Source organism: Macrotis lagotis, chromosome 1 (genome assembly GCF_037893015.1).
Source record: "Macrotis lagotis isolate mMagLag1 chromosome 1, bilby.v1.9.chrom.fasta, whole genome shotgun sequence".
NCBI lineage: Eukaryota > Metazoa > Chordata > Mammalia > Peramelemorphia > Peramelidae > Macrotis > Macrotis lagotis.
The window spans coordinates 348030406-348042687 of record NC_133658.1 but is presented as its reverse complement, the minus strand read 5'-3'; the positions used below and the strand labels follow the sequence as shown (position 1 = coordinate 348042687).

General features: G+C 36.2%; 1 protein-coding gene across 1 annotated transcript in view; it reads right to left on the bottom strand.

Annotated features, from left to right (window-relative positions):
* Positions 1-7920, bottom strand: part of ARHGAP40 (Rho GTPase activating protein 40) — a 152172-nt gene extending 144252 nt beyond the window's left edge. The window contains exon 1 of the mRNA XM_074211955.1: positions 7833-7920. The gene's annotated coding sequence lies outside the window, so the exon portion shown is untranslated. The remainder of the gene's footprint in view (positions 1-7832) is intronic.
* Between the last annotated feature and the right edge of the window lie 4362 nt (positions 7921-12282).

Below are 12282 nucleotides of genomic sequence, written 5' to 3'. Positions count from 1 at the left end.
CATTTTGGAAGCCATGGGAACCACAATATTCCCTCATCATTACTTTAATCATGAAAACAAGAGTAGCTTGAATGGGTAATAATAATTTACAGGAACATCACTCATGGCCAGAGATTCACAAAATAAGTCATTGACATTTATAGAGAACTTATAAATTTTCAAAGTTTTTTTTGCATACAATATTTAATTGTATCCTCCAGCCTTAGGAGGTAATGGGGTACAGGCATCATCTTTAATTTACAGAAGAAGAAAACAACCTTCATGTTGAGGTAACTTACTCAGGATCTCATAGATAGTAAATGTTAAGAGACAAAATGTAAACTTAAGTCTCCTCTGACTCCAAAACCAGCTCCTATTTCACTACACAAATGTGATCCTTTTCTATTTCAGGAAATTTATACAGCTTCTACAACCATCAGCATTATCAATTATCAGTCATGTTCTCAGCTTACAATTTCCCAAAAGCTTTCTCATGTCATCCTCACACCAAGCTTGTGGAAAGCATTGCTAAATAGCAACTTTAGTTTCACTGTAAATGAAAATCAGCTAAAGCAGACCAAGATCCATAGAGGTAGGTTAGGAACTCTCAAGTCTATAACATAGATCTCAGAAGTTGCTGTTCATAGCACCACTCCCTCCTCCTCCTATTCCCATCCCTGAGAGCACTCATTGTACACCTCTATCCTCACTGAGGTAACAGCTCTTACTGGATTCTAGCAATTAACAACCAATGAGGAATGATTGTATTAGTGCTCCATTCACCTCTCTCATTAATGACTGATCTTGTCATTTCTGCCTTTGTAATAGCTCTTTTATACATCCCATTTTCCTCATTAAAGTAGCTATTATCCTAGTGCAGGTTCATCATGTGTGCTACTGCAATCATTTTCTGGTTGTTTTCCCTGCCTCAAGTCTCTCTCAACTCCTGTTAATCCTCCATTCAGCTGCTAAAGTGATCTTAAAGTGTAAGGATGCTCATGTTACAACCCTACTCAATAAACTCCAGTGGCTCTCTTATTACTTCCAGGATAAGATTTTTTGGCTTAAAATTTTTTATAGTACTTTATTTTTTCTCAATTACATGTAAAAATCATTTTTAACAATTCATTTTTTAAGACTTTGAATTCCAAATTCTCCAACTCTTCCCCCCCTTCATTTAGAAGACAAGGGATTTAATATAGATTATACATGTACAGTCATATAAAACCTTTCCATATTAATCATTTTATGAAAGATAGTACAGACCCCCCCAACCAAGAAAAGTATAAAGAAAAAAAAGTTCAATTTGATCTGCATTATTCAGATCTTTCTCTAAAGATGGATAGGATTTTTTTTATCATAACTCTTTCAAAATTGTCTTGGATCATTGTGTTGGTGAGGATATTTGTTATCCACAACTGATCATCATACAAAATTGCTGTTCCTGTGTATATGCTTTTCTTAGTTCTGCTCAGTTCATTTTGGATCAGTTCATGTCTTTCCAAGATTTTCTGAAATCTTGGGCACAATTGTATTACACACAATCATATACTACAACTTGATAGCCATTCCTCAAGTGATGGGCATCCCCTCAATTTTCAATTCTTTGTCACCAAAAAAAAGAGAGCTACTAAATTTGTGTATAAATAAATCCTTTTCCTTTTTTTCCCCTCATTTCTTTGGGATACAGACGTAGTAGTGTTATTTATTGGGTCAAAGGTTATGCATAGTTTTATTGCCCTTTCAGCATAGTTCCAAATTGTTTCCAGATTGGTTGAATCTGGAATAATGCTTTAATGTCCTGATTTTCTCACAATCCTTCCAACATTTGTCAATTTCCCTTTTTTTTGTCATATTAGCCAATCTGATAGGTGTGAGGTGATACTCAGAGCTGTTTTAATTTGGATTTCTCTTCTACATAGTGATTTAGAGCATTTTTTAAATGAATATAGATAACTAATTTTTTTTGTAAGGCAAATGGGGTTAAGTGGCTTGCCCAAGACCACACAGCTAGGCAATTATTAAGTGTCTGAGACCGGATTTGAACCCAGGTACTCCTGACTCCAGGGCTGGTGCTGTATTCACTATGCCACCTAGCCACCCAGATAACTGATTTTTTATTTTATTTTATTTTATTTTTAGATTTTTCAAGGCAATGGGGTTAAGTGGCTTGCCCAAGGCCACATGGCTAGGTAATTATTATGTATCTGAGGTCGGATTTGAACCCAGGTACTCCTGACTCCAAGGCCGGTGCTCTATTCACTGTGCCATCCAGCCACCCCCGATAACTGATTTTTTTAAATGAAAAATACCTGATTAATATAATTTGACCATTTATCAATTGGGAAATAACTTCTATCCTTATAAATTTGACTCCATCTTCTATATATTTGAGAAACTTTATCAGAGAAACTTGCTATGAAAAAATTTCCATAGTTATGGATTACTATGTATTTTCCTTTAGCTTATTTTCTTTTTTTTATGAGTTTTTGCTAGGCAATGGGGTTAAGTGTCTTGCCCAAGGCCACACAGCTAGGTAATTATTAAGTGTCTGAGACCAGATTTGAATCCAGGTACTCCTGACTCCAGGGCTGGTGCTCTATTCACTATACCACCTAGCCACCCCTTAGCTTATTTTCCTCATTTATTCTCCTTTTTCTTCATCCTGACCCTCCTCAGAAGTGCTTTGCTTCTGATCATCACCTCCACCAATCCATTTTCCCTTCTATCCCCCTTTTCTTATCTCCTTCCCTTCTTACTATCCCTGTAGGTTAAGATAGTTTTCTACACCCAATGGAGTGTGTATGTGCTATTCCCTCAAGCTAATTCCAATGAGAATAAGGTTGTCTGCCACCTCTCCCATCGTCCCCTCTACTGTAAAAGTTCTTTTATGTGACATAATTTGTCCTATTCTACCCCTGCCTTCCTCCCTTCTCCCATTATAGTCATCTTTCTCAGTCCTTAATTTTATTTTTAGATATCATTCTATCAGAGTTAACTCATACTCATGCTCTCTATATTGCTTCTAACTGCCCTAATGAGAAAGTTTTAATGAGTTACAAGTATCATTTTCCAATTTAGGAATGAAACAGTTTAACCTTACTAAATCCCTTAAGATTCCTCTTTCCTGACTATCTTTTTATTCCTCTGTACTCTTGCATTTGAAAGTCAAAATTTTTATTCAGCTCTGATCTTCTCATCAGGAATGCTTAGAAGTCATCTAATTCATTAAATATCTACTCCCCCCCCCCCCATATTTTATACTATATTTTGATGGGAAGGTGATTCTTAGTTGAAATCTTCATTTTTTTTTATCATTTCTTAATTTCTTTACTCATTCTTTTTTGTTGTTTAGGTTTTTGCAAGGCAAATAGGGTTAAGTGGCTTGCCCAAGACCACACAGCTAGGTAATTATTAAGTGTTTGAGACTGGATTTGAACCCAGGTACTCCTGACTCCAGGGCTGGTGCTTTCTCCACTGTGCCACCTAGCTGCCCCCCTTTACTCATTCTTTATATCAAATTATAAGCCTTCTAATCCTTTAATATAGAAGCTGTTAAATCTTAATTCTGACTAAGGCTCTATGATAATTTAATTTTTAGTTTCTGGTTCCTTGCAAATTTTTTTCCTTGTCCTGGGGGCTCTGAAATTCAGTTAAAATATTCCTAGGAAGTTTCATTTTTGGATCTCTTTTAGGAGGTGAGTGGTGAATTTTTTCAATTTCCATTTTAACTTCTGTCTCTAGGATTTCAGAATGGTTTTCTTTAATAATTTTTTGAAATGTAATGTGTAGACTTTTTTTGATCATGGATTTCAGTTAGTCCAATAATTCTTAAATTATCTCTCCTCAATCAGTTTTCTAGGCCATTTGTTTTTCTAATGAGATAGTTCACATTTTCTACTATTTTTTCATTCTTCTGATTGTTTTACTATTTCTTGATGTCTCATGGAGTCATTAACTTCATCTCCACAGTTCTAAATTTTAAGGAATTCTTTTCTTTTCTTTTTTTTTTAGGTTTTTTGCAAGGCAAAAGGGGTTAAGTGGCTTGCCCAAGGCCACACAGCTAGGTAATTATTAAGTGTCTGAGACCAGATTTGAACCCAGGTACTCCTGACTCCAGAGCTGGTGTTTTATCCACTATGCCACCTAGCCACACCCTGAGGTTACTTTGAATGGGATTTCTCTTTCTAGCTCTTCCTGCTGTATCTTGTTAGTCATATATAGAAAAGTTGAGGATTTATGAGGGTTTATTTATTTTATAACATGCAACTTTGCTAAAATTGCTAATTGTTTCCAGTAGTTTTTTGGATGATTTCTTGGGATTCTCTAGGTAGATCATCATGTCATCTGCAAAGAGTGAGAGTTTTGTCTCTTCCTTCCCAATTCTAATTCCTTCAATTTCTTTTTCTTCTTTAATTGCTGAAGCTAACATTTCTAATATGATATTGAATAATAGTAGTGATAATGGGCACCTCTTTTTCACCCCTGATCTTATTGGGAATGCCTCTAGCCTATCCCCATTGAATATAATGCTTGTTGATGGTTTCAGACAGATACTGCTAATTATTCTAAGGAACAGTCCATTTATTCCTACACTCTCTAGTGTTTTTAGTAGGAATGGATGCTGTATTTTGTCAAAAGCTTTTTCAGCATCTATTTATATGATCATATAATTTCTGATAGGTTTATTCTTGATATGACTGAGTATACTAACAGTTTTCCTAATATTGAACCAACCCTGCATTCCTGTGATAAATCCTACTTGATCATAATGTATTACCCTCGTGATAACTTGTTGTAATTGTTTTGCTAAGATTTTATTTAAGATTTTTGCATCTATATTCATCAGGGAGAGAGGCCTATAATTTTCTTTCTCTGTTTTAACTCTTCCTGGTTTAGGTAACAGCACCATATTGTTTTCATAGAAAGAGTTACTCAGAGTTCCATCTTCCCCTATTTTTCCAAAGAGTTTATATAGAATTGGAACCAATTGTTCCTTAAATGTTTGGTAGAATTCATTTGTGAAACCATCAGGCCCTGGAGATTTTTTCTTAGGGAGTTCAGTGATGGCTTGTTGAATTTCTTTTTCTGAGATAGGGTTGTTTAGGTATTTAATCTCTTCATTTAACCTGGGCAACTTATAGTTTTGTAAATATTCATCCATTTCACTTAGATTATCAAATTTATTGGCATAGAGTTGGGCAAAATAATTTCAAATTATTACTTTAATTTCCTCCTCATTGGTGGTGAGTTCACCTTTTTTATTTATGATACTAGCAATTTGGTTTTCTTTTCTTTTTCTTAATCAAATTGACCAGAGGTTTATCAATTTTATTGGTTTTTTTCATAATACCAACTTTTTGGTTTTATTTATTAATTCAATAGTTTTTTGCTTTAGATTTTATTAATTTCCTCCCAATTCTGCTTTTTAAGAGGTCCTTTCCTTCAGTATTTTTTGTAATTTTTTACCAATATGGTGACCCCCTTTTTCATAATTTTCTTGCACCACTCTCATTTCTTTTTTTTTTCTTTTGTTTTTAGGTTTTTTGCAAGGCAAACGAGGTTAAGTGGCTTGCCCAAGGCCACACAGCTAGGTAATTATTAAGTGTCTGAGACCGGATTTGAACCCAGGTACTCCTGACTCCAAGGCTGGTGCTTTATCCACTACGCACTCTCATTTCTTTTTAAAAATTTTTTTTAATTCAAGGCAATGGGGTTAAGTGACTTGCCTAAGGTCACACAACTAGGTAATTTTTAAGTGTCTAAGGCTGGATTTGAACCAAGGTCCTTCTGATTTCAGGGCTGGTGCTCTAGCCAACTAGCTGCCCCTCTCATTTCTTTTTCCAATTTCTCCTCTACCTCTTCTTATTTGATTTTTAAAATGCATTTTAAGTTCTTCCAGAAATTCTTTTTTCCTCAGGAAATGATTTTTCCTCCTCTCCTTTAAGATATCTAGTAAGAAGCATTAATTCACTCCCTTCTGGGACAACTCACTTTACTTTTAGGACAGCTCTAATCATTAACAAGGGTAGCCAAATGGGAAGTCAGAAAGACTCATCTTTCCAAGTTCAAATCCTCAAGACACTTTCTAGCTGGGTGACCCTGGGCAAGTCACTTAATCCTGCTTGTTTTGGTGACTTCAGCTGTAAAATGAGCTGGAGAATGAAATGGCAAACCACTCCAGTATCTTTCCCAAGAAAACTCCAAATGAGGTCATGATGAATTGAACACAATTGAAACAACTGAACAATAAATTGATAGAAAGGCTTGCCTTCTCCCTAGATGAAATATGTCCTAGTTCTATTCTCCAGGACAAAACAGAATGAGATATTTTCATTTAAATACCCAATGAAGTGAAAGGAAAACAAGGGGTTCTAGTTCCATGGAAAATTATTAATTTTATTGTGGTTGACCTGTTGCTGTCTTTTAGCTCAAAACCCCTGAGTGACTCACTGTATGGATGGAAAGGATCAGGAAAAACTGATAAACCCAGGGGAAAGTGCTGCCCATTAGGCCAGAGGGTAAGTTTAATAGCCAGAGTGTAAGTAGAGCAAGGGCCAGAAGGAAGAGGGAGGAAACAGTGTCCCAGGCAAAAAGGAATGTGAGAATACCAAGGCAAATTTCAGTCTGAAAGGAAAGCTATTTCCTTTATCAGAGCTGTGAAAGAAAGGACTACAGACTCTTGTCTATCTATGTTTTTGAGGGTTATATACAGATACTATTTCTTTCTCTCTCAGGTTTATCAAACTCTCTCAAAGGTTCCTGGGTGTTTTATTTTTTTTATTTTATTTTATTTTTTTTAGATTTTTGCAAGGCAAATGGGGTTAAGTGGCTTGCCCAAGGCCACATAGCTAGGTAATTATTAAGTGTCTGAGAATGGATTTGAACCCAGGTACTCCTGACTCCAAGGCCGGTGCTTTATCCACTATACCACCAAGCCGTCCCTTGTTTTATTTTTTTAAATCACTGTCCTAGTCCCCACTCCTTCATCTCCAGTCTAGAAGACTAAATTTAGGGTCAGAAAACCTGGGTTCCAATATTAACTCTATTTGGGTATAAGTCACTTCACTCCTTTAGACATCAATTTACTCATCTGTAAAATGAAGGAGTTGAAATATCATCTCTCAGGAACCTTCCAGCTCTAAATTCTATGCTAACTCATCCTGAAACTTGAAGAACCTGAGACTTAGAGCCTTGCTAAGGCTCTAAAACCTAAGGCAGTTTCAAACCAAGAAAACAGACAACTCCTCAAAGAGATGATTTCTCTTCCTCTCTCCCTCAAAAGAAGAATACCATTGGCAACAATCTATTGGAGAAATATCAAGTGACAAAAATCTAGATCATAAACCATAATGGTCTGGGTTCAAATACCAACTCAGCCATTTATTTCACCCATCTGAACCAATTTCAGCAATTGTAAAATGGAGATCACAATACTTACACTACCTGTATATCATGGAGTTTTGTGAGAAAAGCAATTTTTAAAGGGCTATGAAAACATAAGAAAGCATTATTTGTTTACTTATTAATCCTGAGAGCTGCCATTCCCTGAGAGAGAAAAAGTCAGTTTGAGTAAGAGTTTTGTAGACATCAAATTCTTGACTGCTTCATTTCTTCTGTGGAAAGAAACTTATATTTTTTCAACTGATACAAGATATATGCATATATATATATATATATATATATATATATATACATACATACATGCATCTATATCTATATTTATATCTATCAGTGAATATATGAACTTAACTTTCTCAACAGAAATTTCAAGAAACTCATTCCTCCTCTGGCCCTGAAGCCTTGTAATTCCCCACCCTTACTCATTCCAGGACAGGTGGGATCAACCTTACCTTCCCTGAGGAGGTAACCAAACCAGCCGATCATTAACAACAGCAGTAGACCAAATGGCAGGCAGAGCCAAAAAAAGAGGAAGGAAAATGTGAGATCATTCACCAGAGGTACCAGGGGGTACTTCATTTCTTGTGTCCAGCAGGGGATGGTCCTGGCTGAGCCAGTGAAACTGAAGTTTGGCTTTTCCCTCCAGCTGGCTCTTGTGATTGAAATGATGATGTAACAAAGGGTCAAGGAGACCTGGGACTGGCTGAGATTATAGCCTGGGGATTTATTTAGACATAAGGCATAGCATGAACTGAGGAAAAGGATCAGAGAGAAATTTGAGACTCTGAGGACTGATTCTCCTTTCTCCTGTGTTGACCACCCACATACACATTCACTAATAATCAGTCTTTGAAGGAACTACATTAAGAACCAGGCTGGGAGGATTAAGAAAAAACTTTTTTAGGAGGAAGACTTTTTCTGTTTAGCTGTTTTTCCACTTGTTCCTTAAGAATGCAGTTTACATTTGATCAAAAGTGCACCCAACACAAGACTATTCCCAACTTTTGGAAAATCAGTAAACAACAGGAAACTCACCCCCTGAAATCCACATTTCTGCCCTATGGTCAATTTTAGAAGTCACTATAATATGTCTTGGGACCAACCTAAGCAGGTCCCCTCAGGAGCAGTGGAAAATTTCATAAATTGACAACTTGTTGACTTGAAGGAGGATGGGTCATGAAATGGTTCAGCTTAAAAATAACAATACAGAACAAAGGTTTCAACCCTCTTAAAAAGGCTGCAGCAACCCAAGATAATCCTAGCCTGGAGTTATACAAAAAAATTTATTCCAACATTTACTTTATTTATTTCAAAATTCAGATGCTGCCCTGCAATCCACTCGAGGTTTGAGAATGATCATGCCCCAGAATATAATTTACCTATATGACTGGGTGCCTTCCAGAACATTTGTTAAAACATTTTCCCAGGATGTTAGCTCAATGGTACTTTTGCATATTGAGGCATAATCTTAGTCAGGTGCCTTGATGAGGCCCAAAGTTTAATAATGTCTCCCAGTCCAACAATACTGAAACTAAAGCTGGGAGAATTGCTAGGGAAGGGGGCTTGGAAGGATCAGTTGGAGTTCTTTTATCAGTGAAGAAATCACAAGACTTTCTGAAAGACAGGTAAATTTTACTTAAGTTTTAATTCCTAGGTTACTGCAAAAACTTCAAGTCAATTCACATAGTTCTTTAGCAAAGTAAAGAGAGTAAGTTTTTTTGAATTTTTATTGAATTTTACAATTTTTCCCCTTAATTTTGCTTCTGTCCCCCCACTCCACCCACAGAAGGCAGTTTGATAGTCTTTACATTATAAGAAAGTAAGTTTTTTAAAAGAAGATAGTAAGTTTAAGCAAAGAAGAAACAGCTACAAGCTAGGTTGGGTGAAAACATTAAGGACAACTAAGAAGAAAGAAAGAGACATAGCTACAAGATGGGTGGCTGGGCTTAGGTCAACATAGATCCACCATGAAGAAGAGGGTGGGCAGAACCTTTTATAGGGATCCTAGTTTATCTCCTGTAGAGGAAGTAGTCAGGGGAAGGGATCAAGGAGTGACCCACCTGGGAATGACTGGAGTTGAGCATCCAGGCTATGTACCAGACAGGCTGGGGGGGGGGGGTAGGGAAAAAGGACAGAGGTTACTTCCAATATTATCTAAGCAATTTACATTTCAGAAAAGGGTTAGTGTGAATGATAGGGAGAAATAGTTCCTTAATATTATAGGAAAGGACAGAGAAATCTTTCTCTATTATTTCTTCATCAAAACCATTCCACAATTATATCAAGAACTTCTCAGTAAAAACAGCCCTAACTGTGATTCATCATTGGGGAAAAACTTAGCAGCTTAGAAATTTCACTATCATTTGACATTTTCACTATCATTTGACATGACAATAAGTAGAGTCAACATTCACTTCTAACTGTGAGATGGCTAAACTTCAATTCACTTTATTGTAAGCTAGATCCATATAAGGCAGCTAATATCAACTTCCAGAAATACTTACCCCTTGACTTCAGTAGTAGGTTGGCTATTTGATGGTCAATGTCCTTATTATGTACTATTGAATCTCTTTTCTACATAGAAATAAAAGAAGCACTTTCATAGGCTAATGTAGTATTGAGCGGGGGAGGAAGAACCAAACTGGTATCAGTTCCCTACTGGGGGCTTTAACTTCATTTTGCTCTATATGAGTGTATAGATTATTCCTAAATGCTCTCCTGGTTATTCTTAATTTTCTTTTTCTCTTAGGGATCCATGAATCTTCTACCCATTGCATAAGAGCAAGGCTAATCTTACAAAATAAGTTTAAAAATTAGCTCAGAAGCTGTATCTCCAATTATCTTCTCTCTCTCTAAATGCATATAGCTATCATTTTCTGAACTCTAGTTATATATTGCCAACTGACTGTTGGACATCTCTGCCTTGAGGTCCCATAAGTGTCTTATCCAAAACAGAACCAGCTATAGACCTAGATATGAATAAAATGACAGATTATTTAGAACAAACCCCTTTATTTTGCAAGTGGTCCTGTACTAGTGTTTCCTATGTCAAACAAATAATTCCAAAGTTCTCGAGATCTTATGGTTATCTCTGTATTACTTTTGCTTTTTCTGACCCTGTGAGTACTTGCCCTGTATGAGTTCTCCATAAAATTGTCTCTTTGGGAAGCATATGTTTGGCATTTAGACAATATAGCATATCCATCAGAGTTGTGCTCTCTGCAGCAGAATTTGAATGCCTAATGTTTTATTTTGAGAAAGAACCTCGGTGTCCTGTATCTTATCTTGCCAGATGATCTTCAGAATCTTCTTAAGCCTATTCAGATAGATGTGATTGAGGTTACACAAGCATACAACAATGAGAGCACAACAGCATTGTAGCCCTTTAATTTGGTAGTCAGTCGAATAATTCTTTTCATTGGAGGCTCATTGGAGTCTCCAAAATACTGAGTTAGTTCTGGTAATGAATACATCAACCTCTTTATTAATATGTACATCCCCGGAAAGTATACTACCAAGGTAAGAGAACTTATCCACAATATTCAAAACTTCTACACTTGCTGTAATTGATGGTTCCACATATGGATGGCATGGCACTGACTGGTGGAGTACCTATATTTTCTTGGTGTTAATTGTTAGACCAAAATTAAAATAAGCAGCAGAGAATAGATCCATACATTTTGCATCTCAGCTTCAGAAGCTGTGTTGAATACACAATCATCTGCAAACAAAAAAAAAAAATCATGCACCAACACTCCTTCAACTTTGATCTTCCACTTCCTTTTCAAGTTGAATAATTTTTCATGTAGTTTGAATGCAGAGCAAAGCATATTATGTTCACTTTTTAAAACTTCTTTTATGGTTTTTCTTTCTTACTTAGGTTTTTCCCCCCTAGTTTTAATTCCTCTTTTACAACAAGACTAATATGGAAATATGTTAAACACAATTGAATATGTACAACTTTCACCATTTGTTTGCCTCTATGGAGAGGGGGGGAAGGAAGGAAGGATGGTAGAAAAAATGCAAAACTCAAAAACTTGTAAATGAACTAATGTTGCAAACTACCTTTAGTAATTTTAGTAGCATAACTGGAAAATTAAATTAAAAAAACTAAATTAAATTAAAAAATAATAATTTACAATAAGTGTGGTAGTTGACCTTGATGTGGTTTGTCCTCACTGAAGGAATGTGACAACATAGTTAAAAACAGCTGCAAAGGGGCAGCTAGGGAGTACAGTGGATAGAGCACTAGCTGCCTGGCTGTGTGACCTTGGGCAAGTTGCTTAAGCCTTGCAGAAACCAAAAATAAATTAATTAATTAATTAAACTGAAATAAAAACATCATGCTAAAAAGCATGGGAGCAAGCCTACAACCTTGCTTCTTTCCATTAGTGACTACAAAAGTGCGAGAGAATCATCCACTATCCAAAACTCATGCAAACATGTTGTAAAATTGATGTATGGTACTGATGAGCTTCTGTGGTCAAACAAACTGACATAATTTTACATAAGTCTTTGTGACTGACAATATCAAATGCTTTGGTCAGATCTACAAACATACACAGGCCTCTCTTCTGCTCCTGGAATTTTTTCCTAGAGATGTAGGGCAGCAAATACCATATGACCATTCCTTGGCCCTTTCTGAAGCCACATTGGCTTTCAAGTGAGTGACATCTTCCAGGTGAAAGATAAACCTATTAAAGAGAACTCTGGCAAAAATCTTGCAGGAATGATTAAGAGAGAATCTCTTCTGTGACTGTCACAGGTCAATCTATTCTCTTTACCTTTGATGTTTGTTCTTCATTCTCAAAGAAAACCATGACATCAGGATGATGCCAGGACAAGCACATAAATTGGATTTATTTGAGGGGGTGCTGTGCCAAGTCACCAGCCTCACTTTCT